Source organism: Bufo bufo, chromosome 1 (genome assembly GCF_905171765.1).
Source record: "Bufo bufo chromosome 1, aBufBuf1.1, whole genome shotgun sequence".
Lineage (NCBI taxonomy): Eukaryota > Metazoa > Chordata > Amphibia > Anura > Bufonidae > Bufo > Bufo bufo.
Genome location: NC_053389.1, coordinates 774,032,030 through 774,051,201, shown reverse-complemented (window position 1 = coordinate 774,051,201; position 19,172 = coordinate 774,032,030).

Genomic DNA, 19,172 nt, shown 5'->3' with positions numbered 1-19,172 from the left:
TGTCCTCATCATCAGGAAAAATAAGTGGTTGTGCGTTAGTGCATTCTATCTCTTCCACCCCTGGGGAAGGGCTAGGTGGATGCCCTTGGGAAACCCTGGCAGCAGAGTCTTCAAACAGCATAAGAGACTGCTGCATAACTTGAGGCTCAGACAGTTTCCCTGATATGCATGGGGGTGATGTGACAGACCGATGGGCTTGGTTTTCATGCGCCATCTGTGCGCTTTCTGCAGAAGACTGGGTGGGAGATAATGTGAACGTGCTGGATCCACTGTCGGCCACCCAATTGACTAATGCCTGTACCTGCTCAGGCCTTACCATCCTTAGAACGGCATTGGGCCCCACCAAATATCGCTGTAAATTCTGCTGGCTACTGGGACCTGAGGTAGTTGGTTCACTAGGACGTGTGGCTGTGGCAGAACGGCCACGTCCTCTCCCAGCACCAGAGGGTCCACTAACACCACCACGACCATGTCCACGTCCGCGTCCCTTATTAGATGTTTTCCTCATTGTTCCCGTTCACCACAATTTTGAGAATGGCAAATTTGGGAATAGTTTTTCAACCCAGAACAAAAAATGTGCTTTTACGGTCACTACAAATAACTTGACCAGCTAAAACAGTACAGATTTGGTTGAATAGAAATGTGAGGCCTGTTTTTTTATGCGCTGTGTGACAGGTATAGGTTTAATCACAGAATTAGACTTGTATCTGCACGGTAGCATGTGTGTTAAGTTTTTCTGAATGACACTATCAGCACCTTCAATGTAAGATATCCTTTTTGGGATAGATTTCAAGTAGGCCTCATATAGCAGAAACTAGTTATTTTGAGAATGGCAAATTTGGGAATAGTTTTTCAACCCAGAACAAAAAGTGTGCTGTTACGGTCACTACAAATAACTTGACCAGCTAAAACAGTACAGATTTGGTTGAATAGAAATGTCAGGTCTATTTTTTAGGCGCTGGGTGACAGGCTCAACTTGCCCCTGATGTAGTATATGGCCAAAAAATAACCACACTATTGATGGTTAAATGCACTTGGGTGACACAGGCTCAGCCTGCACCAGATGTAGTATATGGCCAAAAAATAACCAGACTGTTGATGGTTAAATGCACTTCGATGACACAGGCTCAGCCTGCAGCTGATGTAGTATATGGCCAAAAAATAACCAGACTGTTGATGGTTAAATGCACTTCGGTGACACAGGCTCAGCCTGCAGCTGATGTAGGATATAGCAAAAAATAACCACACTATTGATGGTTAAATACACTTGGTGATAGCTTGTGCTGGCGCACCACAAGCCACAAAATGGCCGCCGATCACCCCGGAAAAAAGTGATCTAAAAACGCTCTGGGCAGCCTCAAAAAAGTGAGCAAGTCGATATTAGCACTTCAATGATCCACAGCTGCAGATCGATCACAGAATGAAGTCTTTTGGAGGAGTTAATCTGCCTAATCTCGCCCTAACGTCACAGCTGCAACCTCTCCCTATGCTTCAATCAGCAGAGTGACGTGCGGCGCTACGTGACCCAAGCTTATATAGAGGCTGGGTCACATGCTGCACTGGCCAATCACAGCCATGCCAATAGTAGGCATGGCTGTGATGGCCTCTTAGGGGCAAGTAGTATGACGCTTGTAGATTGGCTGCTTTGCAGCCTTTCAAAAAGCACCAAGAAAGCGCCGAACACCGAACCCGAACCCGGACTTTTACGAAAACGTTCGGGTTCGGGTCCGTGTCACGGACACCCCAAAATTCGGTACGAACCCGAACTATACAGTTCGGGTTCGCTCATCCCTAATCGTACACAATAATATGAAAAAAAATGTGCAATAAACATCTACTGGACTCTATTAGATATATAAAGTGCTTTATTTTTTTTATTTTTTTTTAATAACAAACACAAGATACAACAAGGTGCAAGTTGAAATATTAATCAAATTTTAAATATAATAACCTATTTTTTGGGGTTGAAAATATTATAATTTTTTGTTAGTATACACATTAGCTTAAAAAAAGTGCTTATGACCTCAGGTAGCTGCATACATTTTTGTAAAGTGCTTTACTTTAGGTAAATAGTTTACTAGTTGCAAAACAAACGTACAACAATGTGATGTTAACCTATTCATTGGGGGTTAAATATCGTAGCACAACACGTAATGCAAAATTCAATTTAAATTGTATAAGGGTGATGAACCTAATCAGCCGTTGATTTTGAGTTCATCATTATATTTTTGGTATTATGAAATGTACCAAAGGTATACATTAATTGGCTAAACGAAAACTTATCTAAAGTAAGTGCTTTGTATTGCAAACATAACTTAAAGATAATCAGTCACCTAATCTAAGCCTTTCTAGACCACTCAGATCAGTTTATAGAATCCTTTTCACACATTACAATGGTACCTTTATTTGTGTTGTCCCTCTTTGAGATATTTTAATAAAATTTTGTAAAAAAGTCTGCTATTGGACTTCGCAAAGTTCCAAGGCCCCTTGGAAATTTGCCCAGAAAACCACAACTCTTTCACCACTGTGTCCCGCCCTCCTTTACTATTATAACCTCAGCCTCTCCCTCACAAATCTGGCTCCTGTGCCGCTCCAGACTTGTCCTGCACCTGCACCATGCTGTGCCCATTATGTGCATAGGAACAGGGAGTTGGACTGCGCATGCGTCGGTACGTAGCTCGAAATCCAGCAGGAGAAAGTAACCTGCCACTGCAGAGGACTGCAGTGAAGCCAAAGAAGGGGCGTGTTGGCGCATCATCATCTTTCCTCTAGCAGCCTAGAGATTTGTGAAGGAGTGGAGGAGGTAGTAATATGAAAGGAGGGCGGGACAGAGGGCTGAAAAAGGTTTGGTTTTCTTTGCACTTGCCTCAGTAACGTCGCCCCCGGGCACTTGCCGAACATCATTAGAATACGTTTTAAAAGTCTTTATTAGAAGACCTCTGAGAGTGAATACAAAAAAAAAGGTACCATTGTAATGATGGAAGAGGAGTCTATAAACTGCTCTGAGCATTCTAAAAGGCTCCGATTATGTGACAGATTCCATTTCACTACTCAAATGCCATAAATTCGGCTGGTCTGTCTTGTGCATATACTCATAATCTGGGTCTGGAAAAGCGCTTCGAACCTTGTGAACTACACAAGCTGGGATGGGTCTTCTATTGCCAACACCTAAGTATCCGGGGACCCAGGCAGTAAATGTTCTATATGCAGTTTTACGGCGTTGCCTGTATTAAAAAAAATATATATTTATGCTGTCAATATTTGCCCTGGACAAAGTGAACATGGCTCTACATGTGGCCGCCAGAAAGCCCAGTGTCTTCAACATCAGTGATGGTGCGACCTTTAGTACTGCCATGGTTTGTAAAAAGGTTCAAATAAATCCCGCACATCTGATACGATGCCGTCAACAATGACTCTGCCGGTGGAAAGCTTGCGTACGACAGTGTGTCATGGTAAACACAAATACACTTGCCATTACTGATGTAGCGCAGGTCTTAGGAAAGCATCGAAGCATAAGATTCACAGATGACAACATTAGGGGGGCTGCCATAGTGGAATTAATGGTATGTCAAGCTTCTGCTCTGAACCATGGACAAGCCCCTTTAAATATTATTAAATGGTTTGCGAGTAATATTACAGAAAGACACAAATTATATGTAGCGGATCAACATTATAAATATTTTTATGACTATATACCTGTTCATGTCCTTTTGTGAAGGCAGTGTTCTGACTTCCCCTATTGTTCGCAAAACATTTATAGTATCCTCTCTCTGACAAAATATATGACTAATGATGCAATTATCAGAGGGGTAATATGAAAAGAAGGCAGAGCAGCCTGGGCACCTACAACAAGAACCCCGCCCCTGGGCACTTGTGAGCCCTCATTTGCATATAGTTAAAACTATTTTTTTCCCGCAGCTGAAAGTCAGAAGAATACCACAAAGGTAACATTGTAATCTTGGTCATTGTTGTGCTAGAGCACAACGTAAGCAGTTTATTTTGTCAAATTTTGGTGACAGACTTCCTTTAAAATAATAGAAATTTTAACATTAACCCCTTAAGGACTTAGGACGTACCGGTACGCCATGTTTGCTGAGTGCTTAAGGACCCAGGGCGTACCGGTTTGCGGTTTTACCTTATCCGGCAAGCGGCGGGCGGTGGTGCCATCGGGTCCCCATGCGGCTGTAGGGGGGACCCGATGGCATGGAAGGCAGCGCGATGCCTTCCTTAGGCATCTGCGCTGCCTTCCGGGGACGAGCCTGTGAGATCCAGCCCCCTGGATCTCACAGGCCAGAAGCTGTATGAGTAATACACACAGTATTACTCATACAGCCAATGCATTCCAATACAGAAGTATTGGAATGCATTGTAAAAGGGATTAGACCCCCAAAAGTTGAAGTCCCAAAGTGGGACAAAAAAGAAAGTATTAAAAAAGTTGAAAAAATAAAGTTTTCCCCCCAAAAAATTAAAAGTTTCAAGTAAAAATAAACAAAAACGTCATTTTCCCCAAATAAAGTTTGATATCGCCGCGTCCGTATCGACCGGCTCTGTAAACATATCACATGACCTAACCCCTCAGATGAACACCGTAAAAAATAACAACTGTGCTAAATAAACCATTTTTTTGTCACCTTACATCACAAAAAGTACAACAGCAAACGATCAAAAAGGCGTTTGCCCACAAAAATAGTACCAATCTAACCATCACCTCATCCCACAAAAAATGAGCCCTACCCAAGGTAATCGCCCAAAATCTGAAAAAAGTATGGCTCTCAGACTATGGAAACACTAAAACATGATTTTTTTGGTTTCAAAAAAGAAATCATTGTGTAAAACTTACATAAATAAAAAAAAGTATACATATTAGGTATCGCCGCATCCGTGACAACCTGGTCTATAAAAATATCACATGATCTAACCTGTCAGATGAATGTTGTAAATAACAAAAAATAAAAAACGGTGCCAAAACAGCTATTTCTTGTTACCTTGCCTCACAAAAAGTGTAATATAGAGCAACCAAAAATCATATGTACCCTAAACTAGTACCAACAATACTGCCACCCTGGGGGAGGGGGGTTGGGTTTGGGAAGAGGGAAAGGGGAAAAAAAAAAAAGGTATTCATTATTTAATTTGTATATATACAAATTTTTTTCTTTGTATATTTCCTTTATATATTAATAAAGATATTTAAAAGAAAAAAAAATAGAATGTGGGGAGTAAAAAAACAAAACAAATGGCAGTGTCAAGAAGGGGTTAACACCCCACTACTATGCCATCATTGTGTTTATTATTCCAGTAATGGGATATTGTGATGCACTATTCAAGTTATGTGGGGTAAATGTAAGAATTCTTCCAAAGAAAAACTAAAGGATTAAAGTTTCATATGCTCCAATAATATAATATATAACAATTTTTAGAAACAAAAAATAAATAAATAAAAAAAATAAAACAATACTGCCACCCTAACCCGTAGTTTCTAAAATGGGGTCACTTTTTTGGAGTTTCTACTCTAGGGGCGCATCAGGGGGGCTTCAAATGCGACAGTCCAGCAAAATCTGCTTTCCAAAAACCGTATGGCATTCCTTTCCTTCTGCGCCCTGCAGTGTGCCCGTACAGCAGTTTACGACCACATATGGGGTGTTACTGTAAACTACAGAATCAGGGCCATAAATATTGAGTTTTGTTTGGCTGATAACCCTTGCTTTGTTACTGGGAAAAATGGATTAAAATGGAAAATTTGCCCAAAAATTTAAATTCTGAAATTTCATCTCCATTTGCCAATAACTCTTGTGGAACACCTAAAGGGTTAACGACATTTGTAAAATCTGTTTTGAATACCTTGAGGGGTGTAGTTTCTTAGATGGGGTCACTTTTATGGAGCTTCTACTCTAGGGGTGCATCAGGGGGGCTTCAAATGGGACATGGTGTCAAAAAAAACAGTCCAGCAAAACCTGCTTTCCAAAAGCCGTAAGGCATTCCTTTCCTTCTGCGCCCTGCCGTGTGCCCGTACAGCGGTTTACGACCACATATGGGGTGTTTCTGTAAACTACAGAATCAGGGCCATAAATATTGAGTTTGGTTTGGCTGTTAACCCTTGCTTTGTAACTGGAAAAAAATTATTAAAATGGAAAATCTGCCAAAAAAGTGAAATTTTGAAATTGTATCTCTATTTTCCATTAATTCTTGTGGAACACCTAAAGGGTTATCAACGTTTGTAAAATCAGTTTTGAATACCTTGAGGGGTGTAGTTTCTTAGATGGGGTCATTTTATGGAGTTTATACTCTAGGGGTGCATCAGGGGGGCTTCAAATGGGACATGGTGTAAAAAAAAACAGTCCAGCAAAAACTGCCTTCCAAAAACCATATGGCATTCCTTTCTTCCTGCGCCCTGCCGTTGCCCGTACAGCGGTTTGCGACCACATATGGGGTGTTTCTGTAAACTACAGAATCAGGGCCATAAATATTTAGTTTGGTTTGGCTGTTAACCCTTGCTTTGTAACTGGAAAAAAATTATTAAATGGAAAATCTGCCAAAAAAGTGAAATTTTGAAATTGTATCTCTATTTTCCATTAATTCTTGTGGAACACCTAAAGGGTTAACGACGTTTTTAAAATCAGTTTTGAATACCTTGAGGGGTGTAGTTTCTTAGATGGGGTCACTTTTATCGAGTTTCTACACTAGAGGTGCATCAGGGGGGCTTCAAATGGGACATGGTGTAAAAAAAAACAGTCCAGCAAAACCTGCCTTCCAAAAACCGTATGGCATTCCTTTCTTCCTGCGCCCTGCCGTGTGCCCGTACAGCGGTTTACGACCACATATGGGGTGTTTCTGTAAACTACAGAATCAGGGCCATAAATATTGAGTTTGGTTTGGCTGTTAACCCTTGCTTTGTAACTGGAAAAAAATTATTAAATGGAAAATCTGCCAAAAAAGTGAAATTTTGAAATTGTATCTCTATTTTCCATTAATTCTTGTGGAACACCTAAAGGGTTAACAAAGTTTGTAAAATCAGTTTTGGATACCTTGAGGGGTGTAGTTTATAGAATGGGGTCAGTTTTGGGTGGTTTCTATTATGTAAGCCTCACAAAGTGACTTCAGACCTGAACTGGTCCCTAAAAATTTGGTTTTTGAAAATTTCTGAAAAATTTCAAGATTTGCTTCTAAACTTCTAAGCCTTGTAAGATCCCCAAAAAATAAAATATCATTCCCAAAATGATCCAAACATGAAGTAGACATATGGGGAATGTAAAGTAATAACTATTTTTGGAGGTATTACTATGTATTATAGAAGTAGAGAAATTGAAACTTGGAAATTTGCTATTGTTTACCAAATTTTGGTAAATTTGGTATTTTTTTATAAATAAAAATGAATTTTTTGGACTTCATTTTACCAGTGTCATGAAGTACAATATGTGATGAAACATCTCAGAATGGCCTGGATAAGTCAAAGCGTTTTAAAGTTATCAGCACTTTGCAAAAAATGGCCAAGTCCTTAAGATGAAATAGGGCTGAGTCCATAAGGGGTTAAATACATATTTGTTAGTTACCTCTGGATCATCAGTGCTTTGAATTGGAGTCTGTCCAATTAAAGACTGACTCATAGCAGCCAACGGAACAGTGTTTGTTGTATCGTTGTTATTTCGATCCGTTTCTTCTATTGTTTCAAATAAGGTCTATGTTTTGAAATATGTAAAAATATTTAAAAACATTTTTAATTTAGACACTACCAATTATATAATTTTTTTTTTTTTTTTAACTTACCGACAGATTTTGTGGTTCATCATCGATGTAACAGGCTAATACTGTGTAGTTAGTTGACAAAACTATGCTTGAATTATTCCCTGATGAAATTTGTGAAACTACTTCACCATCTTCAGAAATAGTGATCCGGTCTAATGGCTTAAAAAGATTAAATGAAATATAAATCTTATGCGTTATAGTACAAAGGCTGTTCTAAACATGAAAAAATATTAGTACCTCATTTACAGTATTGTTTCCCTCAAATTGAAAATGTCGAAGGGGTTCCAATACAGAATTGCTATCACACTCTGTCTCTTCGTTCTCTACTTCCTAATAAAAAGAAAAAAATATTAAGAAAAACAAGTGTAGAAGAATTGTGTTATTAATGTTTAATAAAAATGTTATTTTTACATTTATATAATGTAGGAGGATTATAAAAATATAATCTTGAATATAATAATTTCGTTTTGATAGTCGGTGAACTAACGGTGGTCTTTGGATGACACTGTTACGAGCAATTTATGGATTATGCACTTTTAAGTGACTATAAACTTCTTATCCTAAACAATTCACTCACATCCTGCATCAAATTTGGTTTATTGTTTTGAAAGGAAGGAAGGAAGGAAGAGGGTCGGTATAGTCTCATTAAAGCAAAATTAACACGTCCCCAATAGGGTAGGCAACCGTTCCACAATTCTGATGAACGGCTGAGTAACAATTCATTCGCAATGGTGTCAGACGGGAAGCAGAAAGCAGACTATTGTCGTTCAATGCCAATTTAATTTCGAATCTCCTATGTGTTGAATTTCATTAAATTATAAAAATTAATTTATTGCAGTCTAGATTTAAAAAAAAATTTGAGCTACAAAGTTAGACAATAAACGTACAATTTGAAAATTTGGAGTGTAGTATTTGAAAATTAGACGGTTCTGTGGAAATAATATTTCCTCTTCAGGGCACAATTCTTTTCTATAAAGTATAAATGAATGTTAGCTGATGATACAAAAATTGATAAACACATTACTTTACAAAAAAAATGAATTCAGTAAAATGGTGGCCAACAAACATATTGGCAGTACTGTATGTTTATGTCCAACACCCCATAAAAGTCGTGTGTCCCCCCCAAGCCATTTCCCACAATCTAATTGTGTAAGCTAGACCCCACGCCAATAATAAATGATTGGTCACAAAAGATTTTAATAATTATTGATATGTTCCAGGTCTTCCCCCCCTCCCCAGTAATAAATGAGTAGCCCCCCCCCTAAAGAAAGTCTTATAATTCTATATATGTGCCAGGTCTCAAAGGTTTCCCCCACCATAATAAATGATTGGCCCCCAATCGTATTATTTGTCAGCATATATGCCAGGTATCAAACACCTCCCCCCCCAGTAATAAATGAGTCCCCCCCTCTATAATAAATGATTTGCCCCAAGATTATTATTAATCATATGTGCCAGGAACACACACACACATATGTGCCAGGAACACACACACACACACACCACCCCAGTAATAAATGAGTGCCCCACAACAGGTCTCCCCCACCCCCTCACCTCCATAATAAATGATTTGCCCCAAGATTTACACTCACCTAAAGAATTATTAGGAACACCTGTTCTATTTCTCATTAATGCAATTATCTAGTCAACCAATCACATGGCAGTTGCTTCAATGCATTTAGGGGTGTGGTCCTGGTCAAGACAATCTCCTGAACTCCAAACTGAATGTCAGAATGGGAAAGAAAGGTGATTTAAGCAATTTTGAGCGTGGCATGGTTGTTGGTGCCAGACGGGCCGGTCTGAGTATTTCACAATCTGCTCAGTTACTGGGATTTTCACGCACAACTATTTCTAGGGTTTACAAAGAATGGTGTGAAAAGGGAAAAACATCCAGTATGCGGCAGTCATGTGGGCAAAAATGCCTTGTGGATGCTAGAGGTCAAAGGAAAATGGGCCGACTGATTCAAGCTGATTGAAGAGCAACGTTGACTGAAATAACCACTCGTTACAACCGAGGTATGCAGCAAAGCATTTGTGAAGCCACAACACGCACAACCTTGAGGCGGATGGGCTACAACAGCAGAAGACCCCACCGGGTACCACTCATCTCCACTACAAATAGGAAAAAGAGGCTACAATTTGCATGAGCCCACCAAAATTGGACTGTTGAAGACTGGAAAAATGTTGCCTGGTCTGATGAGTCTCGATTTCTGTTGAGACATTCAAATGGTAGAGTCCGAATTTGGCGTAAACAGAATGAGAACATGTATCCATCCTCTGATGGCTACTTCCAGCAGGATAATGCACCATGTCACAAAGCTCGAATCATTTCAAATTGGTTTCTTGAACATGACAATGAGTTCACTGTACTAAAATGGCCCCCACAGTCACCAGATCTCAACCCAATAGAGCATCTTTGGGATGTGGTGGAACGGGAGCTTCGTGCCCTGGATGTGCATCCCTCAAATCTCCATCAACTGCAAGATGCTATCCTATCAATATGGGCCAACATTTCTAAAGAATGCTATCAGCACCTTGTTGAATCAATGCCATGTAGAATTAAGGCAGTTCTGAAGGCAAAAGGGGGTCCAACACCGTATTAGTATGGTGTTCCTAATAATTCTTTAGGTGAGTGTATATTAGTAATCATATGTGCCAGGAAACAACCCCCCCCCCCCACACACACACACACACCCCCACAGTAATAAATGATTGCACCAACAACAGGTCTCCCTAAATGATTTGCCCCAAGATTATTAATCATATGTGCCAGGAAACACCCCCCCCCCCCCATGTACACACACCACCCCAGTAATAAATGAGTGCACCAACAACAGGTCTCCCCCACCTCCTCCCCTCCATAATAAATGATTTGCCCCAAGATTATTATTAGTAATCATATGTGCCAGGAAACCCCCCACACACACACACCACACCAGTAATAAATGAGTGCCCCACACCAGATCTCCCCCCCTCCATAATAAATGCTTTGCCCCAAGATTTTTATTATTAAGCATATGTGCCAGGAAAGACAACCCCCCCCCCCCAGTAATAAATGAGAAGCCATCACAGATGTACAACCAAAAAAAAGGCCCCCAAGCGTGGTTTCACACGATCAAACTAAGAAAATTACCTCTCTTGACTCCAAACGGGTTGACAGCTGTTCACTCGCTCCGCTTTCCACAGCCCGTCCTGCGCAGATGGACCGCCCCCTTTGTGGTGTTTTCGCGCCGTTAGCCGGCGCATGCGCATTAATTACTGTGATGCCGTACCAGGAATGGACATCGCAGTGCGCATGCGCCGGCCGACGGACTCAGCGCGCAGGCGCAGGATCTCGGCGAGAGAAGAAGTAAGAAGATGGGCGGGCAGAGGGAAAGGATGGGCGGGCAGAGGGAAAGACTGGGCGGGGGGAAGCGACGATAAGGCAGAGCTGCCTGGGCACCTACGATTGGAGCAACCAACCAAATCGCAGGGGATAGGAGGAGGTGGCGCCCCTGACACCTCCTCCTTTCCTGTCCGAGACAGCACCGATCCCCTTATTTTCCGAGCTATCGGGTCACCAGAATTGACCATTCAATCACGGGATCGCCATTACGGGGGGGTCTCAGGACCCACCATGGGCGATGACAGAAAGGCCTTATCTGCCATCACATTATGTCTGAACATTTATCATTGTCTTTAGAATGTCTTTAGGGTTTATTTGCTCCTTTTTTGCGCCTTTTCAAATAGACAATTCTGCAATTCTTGACCTGCAGTGACTCTTTTCACTTTTGTCGATGCAGTGCTCACAAATTTTCCTTTTGACAAAAAGGTGCCGTTTGGGGCGCAATGGGCCATTTAGAACAAAAATGTACACCAGGTACAGGGAGGTGTGAGTATAAGTTCTGCACTTTCTACAACCAGTTTGCCTTTATAAAGTTCCACACTGCGCCAAATTCACCACATAGCCTGCGCATTTTTGATAAATAAGGTGCAAGAAATTCACACTTCACACAGAAAAAAGAGGGTAAAAAGAACTCTACAATAGAGATACATTGATGAATGTCGGCCTATGTGCTTCTATATTTCTATGCATATCATTTTGGATCACATACTATAAGACCATAATTCCACTAAGATTTTTTGGGCAAAAACACCCCAAAAAACACCCATTCGGCCGCATGGCGTTTATTCATTGAAAAAGCACTGCGGGCAGATGTTAGCTGTTTTCAATAGGGAAGCGCAACAAGCCATATCCACACAGCGTTTTTTATTTATCTTTTTTTTTTTATCCTTTTGCCATTTTTCGGCTTTTTATGCCTCAGTGGCAGTTTTTCAAAAACGACCTCTTGTTGAGACTCTTGCGTTTTTTCATTGTCTTTTTTGCGATTTTTTTATATATATATATTTTTTAATTCATTCTTCTACTTTTGGACAAAAGTACTACAACTCCCATCATAGAAAAGACTCTTACATGATGGTAGGTGTAGTCCAGAGGCTGAGGTGTAGTCCACTCCTGAGACCCGCTGCGATCTGAACTTATTAACTGTATAAGCGGGCGGCATTCATTCACTATTCTCTGCTACACTGTACTGATCCCTGTCACAATTCATAATCCCCGTCGGGAGCTCTGATTGGTCAGTACCTATTCACCAATCACAGCTCCCGGCGGGATCAGAGATAGTGAATGAATACCGCCCGCTTATACAGTTAATAAGTTCTGATTGCTGTGGGTCTCAAGAGTGAGACCTGCTGCGATCAGTTCCTCAGTCCCTGGACTACAACTCCCCCCATGTAAGAGTCTCTTGCATGCTGAGAGTTGTAGTACTTTTGTCCAAAAGATTTTTTTTTAAAAATTGTGTCCCTAACCCCTTGTACTATAACTCCCGTCATGAAACAGAGTCTGTTGCATGATGGGAGTTGTAGTACTTCAAAAATATTAATAAAATAAAAATATTCATACTCTTAGGTCCTTTGGGAAAAGAACTGCCAAATGAGCCAAAAAATGCAATTTCCACACAAAGGAAAGGAAGCCAGAAAAACCGCCAAAACGCAGGGAAAAACTGTGGCAGTTTTTCTTGCAGTTTTTCTGGCGTTTTTTCCAAGACAAAAAACTCAGTGGAGTCCTAACCTTATAGTAGTTTTCAATGTATCAGCCCCCAGTGCCTCTCCACCAGCGTCCCCCCAGTGCCTCTCCACCAGCGTCCCCCCAGTGCCTCTCCATCAGCCCCCAGTGCCTCTCCACCAGCGTCCCCCCAGTGCCTCTCCACCAGCGTCCCCCCAGTGCCTCTCCATCAGCCCCCAGTGCCTCTCTATCAGCCTCATAAAATATAAAACAAAAAAAACACTTACCTCTCCTGCTCCTGGAGGCCGCCGCTCCTCTCCTCCTACGCGATCTGCATCCTGCTGTCGGCTGTGCTGTGAAGGCTGCGCATAGCGTGACGTCACAGAGCGCCTCAGCCCTCATGCCTGTGCACAGCCGACAGCCGAGGACCAGGAAGCGGTGAGTACAAAGCCTTCAACGCTTCCTGGTCCTTTTGCCCAGAGTTAAAGACGTCCGGCCCTGAAAGGGAAACGGTGTTCCAGCTATTAAAAAAGTGCAGGAACGCCGTCCCCACACGTTCCTGCAGGACTCGAACCCTGATTAGTTACAATAAGGGTCCATTCACATTTGTGTGTGTTTTGCGGATCCGCAAAACACGGTCACCGGCAATGTGTGTTCCGCATTTTGCGGACCGCACATCGCCGGCACTAATAGAATATGCCTATTCGTGTCTGCAATTGCGGACAAGAATAGGGCATGTTCTATTTTTTCGGGAACGGAAATGCAGACCTGGAAGTGCGGGTCCGCATTTCCGGATCGGGGCCGCACATCGTGCGGCCCCATAGGAATGAATGGGTTTGCGGAACGGAATTGCGGATGTGTGAATGGAGCCTAAGTAGGTACACTTGATTTTCCCTGGAGTCTCTCCGCTAGTAGTCAGTTTGTTAAGCATACATTTTCTTATGCCTTTCCCCAAGGTACAGTGTGTGGTGCTGAAAGTGCCCAGCATCGGGGAGGGGCATCAGGAACAGGAAATGAAGTATGGGGTCTAATCCTTTATACATTTTTCTTATTATAAAATTGCTATGGCACGCAGTGTTTTTCAGTTCTTTTTCTCTCCTTTTATCCATGTATCAGTTACAGTGATTTGCGGAACAAACTCAGCACAAACGAATGGTGTATTTTTTTCAGCATATGGAGCACGCAATATCTCGGAAACCAAAGCGGCGCAAATGTTCATTGTTGCAGCACAAACGAATGGTGTATTTATTTTTGAAATTTAAGAACATGGGGTAGAAAGTGGGCAGGGCTTCATAAAAATGTAACGCGCAATATCTCAGGAACCGAACTGGCACAAACGCTCATTTTTGCGGCACAAACCAGCACAAAAGCAGCACAAACGAATGGTGTATTTCTTTTCATCTTTTGCGAACATGAGGTGCCAACTTCACACAGGTCACTGGGCCTGCAGTTAACAGCGAGAAGGCCGCAGCACTACTGCCAGCGCCGCTGCCTTCTCAAACAGCTGATCGGCGGGGGTCCCGGGTGTCACTTTGTATTTCCGTTCTTCTGCTCCTTCATACTGTAGGTGCGTGAGTGCCGGATTCTGCAAATAACTGACAGGAAATGAAGCAAAGAGATCCCATTGACTATAATGGGATCTGTTAGGTTTCCGTTCGGGAGAACCTTTTTTATTTAGCGGAGAAAAAAGTCTTGCATGCTGTTCTCCACTATTTTTTACAAATTTTGTGAAGGAATCCCCGTATTGAGCTTCCTACACAGATGTGAAAGGAGCCTAATCCATGGGCAATCCTCATTCTGTGACATGGAGCATAGAACTCGTGTGGTATCCCTAATGTTACCTGGTCTACTTAAAACTATTGGTTGGAGATGTGACAGTAAACAGGAAGGTCAGTAAATGGGCTGGATACTATTCCAACACCCACTCATCCATTTTGTACCCATTGGATCCCATTTATGGTGGTGAATTTGGCAAAATTTCTACTATTCTGCATTGTAATCTCCACTGGTTTACCTGGCCTCCTCCCCTGCTTTCATTACAGAGTTGTTGAGGCTATATACCATTAAGTGAAAGGGCCCAAAGGCTACAGATTAGCATTATTTGGACAGTGCTATGGGAGTCTTATGATGGCACTACTGTATATATACTCTGTCAATATTGAACATCCTGGGGGTCTCTCTAAGGCCTGATTCAGGTGGCTGTATTAAAAATCGTCTATGTTGTGGCCACAACACACAGACACATTTCAGTGAGGTTTATGTCCATGTATGATGGACCACTGGAGACCACTGTCTCCATCAAATATGGAATACAGTCGTGTGTGCCTTGATTTTTTCTGCATGGACCCTCAGTCTGTGTGGAAAAACAGAGGTATGAATTGAAAAGAAATACTTTAAATATTTCTGTGTATTATGGTTCAATTATCATCTTTGCTATGTAGATTAAAAGAGAATGAACAGAGCCATCTTATTACAATTAGAGGGCAGACAGGATAGTGAGAGCTTTATCGTACTGTTCAAGGCCTGTATAGGAAAGGATAGTAACACTATATACACAGCTAAAGCTCTGTGTTATGCAGTGGGTTTGGAACCACTTTGTAGGGGCTACTCCTAAGGATGTTAACCTAGAAGACCCATGGTTTTTACCCTTTAACCCCTGGATAAGGATCTTGACCTAGGTGCGGGGAAACCACCAGGTCGCTACCTCCTGGAGTAGTCTCTGTATGATTGACAGCTGACCCATGGGGGTTAAAAGACAGCAGTGCAGAGCATTATGGGATCAGGAAAAACTGTAGTCAGGGATAGGCCGAGAGCAGGTAGAGTATAAGCTATACGGAAACAAAGTTTGGGCACAAAGTCAGGGCGGGCAGCACGGGTTTATAATGGAGTACAGGCTCAGGTTAGGTCAGACAGCGGGGAGTCAATATCCAGAAAACGGGCAGAAGTCGGAACATGGCAGACAAACAAAATACAGCCCAACTGGCAGGATACTAGCAGACTAGGAACCTATTGCTCAGGCACCTTCCCATAGGGTTAATACTCCAATGTTGCCACCCATTGGCTGGTTTAAGACTAGGGTGTATGCGCTGGGCCTTTAAAAGCAGAAGAGAGTAAGAGAAGGCCTGATCCAGGACCAAAGCAAGTGAGCAGAGCAATGGTAGCCATGGGCCACTGATGTAACAGTATCCCCACACACAAAACTTATGCCCTCTCTTCCTTGGTCCAGATTGCTGCAAATTCTCTTTAGGAGAACAGGAGCATAAATGTTTTCGGCTAGCTCCCAAGATCTTTCATCTGGGCCAAAAGCTTTCCAATCCTTGAATTCATACTCATTTTCAGTGCCAATTGGAGTAGGAAGAGGAGCCCAACAACTTGAGTAATGGTTAAACAGAAAAGGCTTGAGAAGTTAAAAATAAAAAGAATTAGGGATACAAAGAGATGAAGGCAGACGTAACTTGTTTTCAACCAGGGGCGGACAGCAGAGGGCCCCTGTGCAAAGAATGTGCCTGCCCCCCCCCCCCCCCCCCCCCAAGCCAAATTCGCAAACCTAACCTATTCCGTCCTAACATTACTTATGGAAATACAAAACATACAGGGTAAGGCTACTTTCACACCTGCTGCACTACGCTCCGGCCACCTGATCCGGCAGAAAATGCAAGGAATCGGCCGGACACAAACCGCAGCATGCAGCAGTTTTTGTCCCGCTGATTCTCTGTATTTTTTTCCAGATTGTGAACGGATCTCTGCCGTACCCCATTATAGCAAAAAAAATAGTGGGACCAATTATCAAAAAATATACCAACTTTATTTCAATAATGTATATAAAATATGGAAGAAAAAAGGCAAGCTGAAAAAGGATATACAGAGAAGCGAGGTCCTGACGAAGCAGTTAAAGTGAAACGCGCGTCGATGTCTTGCACTTGGGCCTCCCTTACCTCCTTTTGGTCAGACCATGTCTTCAGGTACGTCGCTCGTAGTATGTGTCCATGATTATATCCTTATGCCACATTGTTCATATTAGGCCGTTGTTACATACTGAGGTTGTGAGTTGAATAATTCTCACCCAATTGGTGTATATTGTTTTACATAGTTATTTGGGGCTTATGCTGTGTGCCTCATATTGAATGGTGATTACTGCTTGATTCGCAATAGTAGTCGTACAACACATTCCTTTATAGGGGTGGGTGATATATATTATTACCACAGTTGTTATATATATATATATCCTTCTATTTTAGGAGATTTATGACCATTTATTGTGAGACACAGCGTATAGCCTGGTATCCGGAGACTGGTATTACAGTTCTGCGGAGGTACATGACTGTCCAATGAGGTGTTGCCCTTCGCTTCTCTGTATATCCTTTTTCAGCTTGTCTTTTTTCTTCCATATTTTTTACACATTATTGAACTAAAGTTGGTATATTGTTTGATAATTGGTCCCACAGTTTTTTTTGCTATGCCATTGTGTGTTGCCCTAGGTGGAGTGTAGTGCTGTCAGCAATAGACAGAGAGGTTTTGTAGGTTTATACGTCTCCCACACTGCACAGTCACTTGACCTGACTGCGTACAGCGTCAGGTCATAGTTCGCGCTTTACACAGTCAGGCTGGAGGAGACCAAGGAGGAAGCAGAGCCGGAGGGGTAAGCAAGTGCTTCTCTCCACCACCACCGCCTCTCTCTTGCATACTAGAGGGCCCTCATTCATACTAGTGAGCGCTTCTGGATGCGCTCACTAGTATGATACTAGAGAGCACTTCCAGAAGCGCTCACTAGTATGAATTGGCCCCCTCACACGCTGGCGATATGTCCGCCCCTGTGTTCGACGGTCTCAAAACTTCAAAAGGACCAATAAAACGAGGTGCCAACTTTTCTAAGGGTACTATGGGTTGGATGTTTTTGGAGGAGAGGCAGACCTTGTGTCCTGGAGAAAACAGTGGTGGAGTCCTGTCCCTACGATTAGCAGTCAACTTCATGTGAGCAGAAGTCTGTAAGAGAAAAACTGTTCTCTTGCCATATCTGAAATAAACTATTGACAGCAGTTTCAGCTGCAGGAACTCCAGAAGAAGTGGAAGAGGAACCTGCACATGTCTGTCGACCATACACAACAAAGAAAGGAGATTTCCCTGTCAACTCATTAGGATAATTATAGTAGCAGAACTCCACCCAAGGAAGCAATGCAACCCAGTAATCATGGTGTGCAAAAATGGTGTTGAAACTAGTTAACTAAAATCTGATTAATGCGTCTTAGAAAACTGATAAGTTGCCTCTCAGATTACTGTGCATCCAAAGGAAGGTCCATGATAAAGTCTATAGTAGTGTGCGGCGGCCTGCAGGTTTTTGTCTAGAAGTCTTATTCTGGGCACAGGAGGCAACGTAGTCCTTGATGTTCCTGGAGATCGTAGGCCACTCATTTTGTTGAGAGATCAAAGAGGCAGTCTTGCGGAGACCTGGACGCCAGCCAGTTTGGAAGGATGCTGGACCTGCTTCCTCTTGGCCATGGGAAAATACATCTTGCCAGGCAGAATGTCTTTAAACCTAACTGGAGCAACACAAATGATTCAGGCAGGATCTATGACATGCTGGTGCTCCTCCACCCGGTCAGCATAGTCAAGTGGGCGAGAAACGGCATCAGCCTTGATATTCTTCTCAGGGGGAATGTAGAACAAAGTCAAACCGAATGAAGAACAGTGATCTGGCGAGGATTGAGAGATAAATCAAATTCTTGTGGTCTGTGTAGACAATGACACGATGGCAGGCGCTCTCTAGATGTCTCCAAGTAGTTCTTTCTCCAGGGGAATAGATGCACTCAGAAGAGGTGAGGACAGCTTCAGCGCCCACTGAGGATGCATTTAATTCCACAAAGAACTGATTTGAGACATCTGGACGATGGACGAAAATTGAGGCAGTGGAGAAGGCCTGCTTAGGCGACTTAAATGCAGATTCTGCCTTTAGGAGTCCATTCTTTGGCGTTTACCCCTTTGTAAATGCTGAGATAGGGGCGGTTAGAGTGGAAAGGTGAAGGATGAATTACATGTAGTAATTTGCAAAACCCAAAGATCATTGGATTGCTCTCAGGCTGGTGAGATGAGGCCAATCTATAACTGGTGAGATGAGGCCAATCTATCCTTTCCTGGGTTGTGTTTTCTCAAACAGGCACTTCTTGAATTCTGTATATACTTGGTTCTCCCAAACCTGCAGGAGGACTGTCTCTCTGATGTGTAGAAATGAAATGAAAGGACGCTTAACTTTCTCAGACGAACGTATGAACAGTAAGAGGCGCACTATCACAACTGGGTATTTTGCAATTTTCAGGTTTATTGGTAGACAACGCGTTTCGGGGGTACTCCTGACCCCTTTATCAAGTCTAAAAAATACACCAAAGATACATGT